Here is a 5,193-nt window from a genome sequence, read left to right as displayed (position 1 = left end):
AGAAGTGAGACAAGTTCTCCGAAATTTTTTTGCTATGGTTCAAAGGCAATTTAACAAACCTGTCAAAGTGGTTCGTACTAATAATGGGACTGAGTTTGTCTGCTTGGCTAGTTATTTTGCTCAGCATGGTATTATTCATCAAACCACTTGTGTCGGGACCTCTCAACAAAACGGGAGGGTTGAACGCAAACACCGGCACATACTCAATGTTGCCCGAGCATTGCGTTTTCAAGCTAGCATGCCTATTGATTTTTGGGGGGAATGTGTATTGACCACATGTTACTTGATCAATCGGACACCGTCCATTCTGTTGAAGGGAAATACTCCCTATGAAGTTTTATTTGGATGACCTCCTTCTTATGATAATGTGCGAGTTTTTGGTTGCTTGGCATATGCGCACAATCATGGACATGGAGGGGATAAATTTGTCAGTCGAAGGAGACAGTGTGTTTTTGTTGGGTATCCTTTTGGAAAGAAAGGATGGAGCTTGTATGATTTAGAGTCCGGCACGTTCTTTGCATCAAGAAATGTTACCTTTTTAGAGGATGAATTCCCTTATGCACGCAAGGAGGATAAACAACAAAACAAAGCACAAGGCTAATTTCATTGTGGAATAGGTGGGACAGATGAGGTGTTGGTGCCGTCCACTTGTTTACTAGGACAAGCAAATGGCGAGATGGAGACTAACCAGCGATGTGAACTTGCAGAAGAAGGAGGCAATGTAAAAGAAGGAACCCACGTAGACCCAAATGCCAATACTAGTGAACCCATGCATTCTTCTGACGTCACCACAGAAAATACAAGCGAAGACAGTCCTGACGTTAGGGGGGGTGGCAATGTTGAGCAACAACAACACTCTGATTCTCATTTGGGCGTGGGCATTGACAGAAACAGCAGTCCACAAGGTTAAGAGACTATGTGCTTCACACCATACAACGCTTGAGTCCCTCTCCGCGTCCCTTTGCAAGTTCACTCAGCCAATCACATCCTGTAGGTAGTCCTTATCCCATAGATAACTGTGAATTGTAACAATTTTTCTTGTCAACATCGTGCTTTCTTGGCAACTATTACTACAGGAGTTGAACCTACTTCTTTTGCTGATGCCGTAAAGGATGGAAAATGGAGGGATGCAATGCAGAAAGAAATATAGGCACTTGAGAATAATTAGACATGAACCGTAGAGCCTTTCCATCCGGAAAACGAGCCATAGGATGCAAATGGGTATATCGAATCAAGTACAACGCTGATGGGACAGTGGAAAGATACAAAGCCCGTCTCGTGATCTTTGGGAACAAGCAGGTTGAGGGAATTGATTATAATGAAAATTTTGCCCCAATTGCAAAAATGGTTACTTTCCGTACCTTTCTTGCAGTCGCAACAGCTAGAAATTGGGAGCTTCATCAAATGGACGTACATAATGCATTCTTGCACGGTGACCTTCATGAGGAAGTCTACATGCAAATGCCTCCTAGTTTTCAGTCAAATAAACTAGGTATGGTGTGTCAGTTGCGAAAATCCTTGTATGCCTTGAAACAAGCACCGAGATGTTGGTTTGCTAAATTAACCGCAACCTTGAATACATATGGGTTTTAGCAATCAGGTTCAGATTACTCCCTATTCACCTTTCGTCGAGACAAGGTACATGTGCTTGTCCTCGTGTATGTGGACGACATTATCGTGTCAGGTAATGATCATATGGCAATTCAAGTCTTCAAGAAATATTTGAGTGACTGCTTCCATATGAAAGACTTGGGACCATTGAAATATTTTTTCTGACTCAGCGAAAGTATACTCTGGATATTATCATTGAAGTTGGATTACTTGGTGCAAAACCTGCTCCTTTTCCTATGGAGCAGAATCACAATCTAACATTGACAGATGGGCCTCTCTTATCTGATCCTGAGCGATACAGGCGCTTGGTGGACAGGCTTATTTATTTCTCAGCAACTCGTCCTGAGTTGTCTTATTGTGTGCACGTTCTGTCCCAATTCATGCAGCAACCGCAAGAAAAACATTGGGAGGCTACATTGCGAGTGGTGCGCTACTTGAAAGGAAATCCTGGTCAAGGAATTCTCTTGCGTTCAGATTGTGACTTGCAGTTATATGCATGGTGTGATTCAGACTTGGCGAGTTGTCCTTTGTCCCGACGTTCCCTGTCTGGGTGGTTTATTCTACTTGGGATCGCTGATTTCCTGGAAAACTAAGAAACAACACACTGTGGCTCGTTCTTCAACGGAAGCAGAGTATCGGTCTATGGCTATGGCCACGTGTGAATTAAAATGGCTGAAGGGATTGTTATTGGCCCTTGGAGTGACGCATTCGAACCCAATGCGATTGATTATATTGTAATAGTCAGGCAGCCTTGCATATTGCAGCAAACCCAGTGTTTCATGAGCATACGAAACATATTGAAGTTGATTGCCATTTTGTTCGTGATGAGATTCAAAATGGTTGCATTCGTCCCGCTTATGTGTCAACTACCGTTCAGTTGGGAGATATTTTTACAAAGGCACTAGGTCGTAGAGAATTTGAGTATTTTCTTCGCAAGTTGGGCATTCACAATCTGCATGCTCCAACTTGATAGGGGGTGTTAGGATTGAATTGGGAGTCTCCGGGATTAGGAAACTCCGCTGAGTTATGATCGAATTAGGAGTTCGTTTTGAGTTTGAGTTCCTGTAAATTTAGGAGATTCGATGTTCGATGGCTGTGTATGACTGTGTATATATATCTAAATCTTCAATGAATGAAAATAAGAAAAACAAACCAGAAAAGCTCTGGTTTTACACCTGTTCGGCAAGGAGATTTTGAGATGTAGCTTCTGAGTGTGAGTTAGTGTTTTCACCCCTAGAGTTCGAAATGTGTTCAGCGACAACAATGTACGGCTCTTCCTCAGCACAGTGAGACGTAACCGCACCTGGTCTTTGTGAGAACAATGTATCCAAATCAAAAGTTGCAGCAGCTTCTTCCTCTAAAAACTTCTCACCCAAAACACTGCCTAAACTGGATTGGCTATCCACGTCTTCTTCCTCCATTTCGTAGTCCACCCAGCCCTCGTCAAAACCATCCTTTTCCTCGAGATGAGCTCGATCGTACCTGGGGTTTGGTCTGTCTTGTGATGTTTGTCCCTCCTGGGTGTTTCAAGAACTGCGCGAGGCACCCACCGGAGAGTACTTGAGCTTTGCTCTGACTGCCTGAGATCCCCAACTGTCTCCCCGACCCACGTCCTCACTTAAACAATCACGTGGGTAGGGATTCCCCCTTCTGGCTGAGCCGATCGGTCCACCCACCGGTTCAGATGACCCGACCTGCAAAAATCTCCCTTTCTTAACCACGTTAGCGAAGGTGTCTTGTCCCTTCGAATTACCCGCTAATTCAAAAAATTTTGAATTTATTTCTTTTAATAGATTTCGTGGCTTTTGGTTCTCTCCCACCGACTTTTCAGCTTCCTTTTTAAGCTGCCCCTATGTTCAGTCTTACCCTCCAGCTGTAGGCCCCTAGTAGTCCAACCCTCCACGTCAGCATCGTCTTCTACCTTGGGTCTTTGTCCCTACAACTCTGCCTCCATGTACCTTCAGCAAGAACCTCTATTGTTCGAGCGATTCCGGTCTCACCCCGACCATCCTAACCACAGCGGCACGAAAATCTTGCAGATGGACTTCCTCCATTTCTCCGCCCAGCAGCTTCACAATATTTCCCAGATTTGCTTCACTCCAGAGATGGAAGGGAAGACCTACCAATTTGAGCAGGAAACTTCTGCAGACATGTTCCATCTCATTACACAACGGTTTCCAGTTTTGAATCTGAATCAAACCTTCTTCACATTCAAAAGATGTAAATCCCCTGATTTTTTCATCGCCAAATCTCAACACTACCTTCCTGTCTGAGAATGGTTTCAGAGCAACCTCGGACTCCAGCTTCAAGTTGTGCACCACTGAGTTTGGGACCTTCCTCCAATCTTGTATTGCTTTGCTCGCTAAGATCACCATTCTCCGCTCCCAGTCTTCTTTCTCACCCTCAAACCACAGCTTCACCCCCGTATTAGAGCTCGAAATAAGTTCACCATCACTGCATGAGCTCTTCTTCAACGGCTTCTCTAGGCTTTTAATGGGTGCTGAACTTTGTTCTTGCTCCAACACCACATCGACAGAGACAAGAAACTGCTGCAACCCCTCCGCAAAGGCCATCCAACCTTGTTTCTTCTTCCCTTCCGGTAAGCAAAGCAATTGTCTTCTTGCGTCGAAATATTCTGTAACCATGATGAACCAGCCTTTACCATTGCATCTCAGTTCCAATTCGTACCTCTTCTTTCCCAGTTCGAAGACATTTTTCCATCCTATTGTCCTAACCGATTGTATAACACCATCAATAAAGCCCTTTAACCATGCCACTGCTTCCTCAAACAATAGTATCGTGGCCTTCCTATCCTCCCTAATTTTTAACAGGTTCTTTCCTCTGGCCCTTCCGCTCTCAAATAAAAATTTCTTCGCTTCAATAATCAGTTCAGACTTCCATCTACTCACCAAATGAAAAACTTCTCCACTTCGGCTTCCCATCAGTTCAGTCTTTAGTTCCAATCCACTAGATCATAAGCAATTTCCAAGTCCTGAAAGATTAATAGGATTCAACTACACTATTCCGGTTGATAGAAGGACAGCACATTATTTATTTTGGGGAGAGATCAGGGAGACTAGGTAGGAGAAAATAGAAAAATACAGGATGAAGACAAAAATAAGGACAAATAATTTTGGAGAGAGAAGTTGAGGATTAATGACCCCATTAAAATTTATTGTTGAATATGAGATGCAAAGATAAAAACATTTACCAAATAACAAAGGCAAAGAAAATATCCCCTAGAAGACATGGAACTCCAGAATGTTTTCACATTTTTCTCATGAGATCAATCAGAAAATCATCAGGTCAGTCCCAAAAGCTGTGGAAAATGTTCATTAATCCTATAAAATCTGAGTGATTACACTAATTGCGATTGGAGGAAACTTATATGAATGTACAACAGTTAACTTCATCATATGGTTTACTAATGAGATTGCCACAAAATAGGAGCTTCAGAAGTAACATCACTTCAACTTTCTGTCCTCGTAAACCATACCAACGCATGGATGCTAACACCATGAAGAAACAATAGAGAGAAGATAAGATGGAGCCAAAATCAGGACAAGAATGTTGGACAGAAAA

Source organism: Nelumbo nucifera, chromosome 5 (genome assembly GCF_055504915.1).
Source record: "Nelumbo nucifera cultivar China Antique chromosome 5, China Antique-T2T, whole genome shotgun sequence".
Taxonomy (NCBI): domain Eukaryota; kingdom Viridiplantae; phylum Streptophyta; class Magnoliopsida; order Proteales; family Nelumbonaceae; genus Nelumbo; species Nelumbo nucifera.
Note: the sequence above shows the minus strand (reverse complement) of the source record.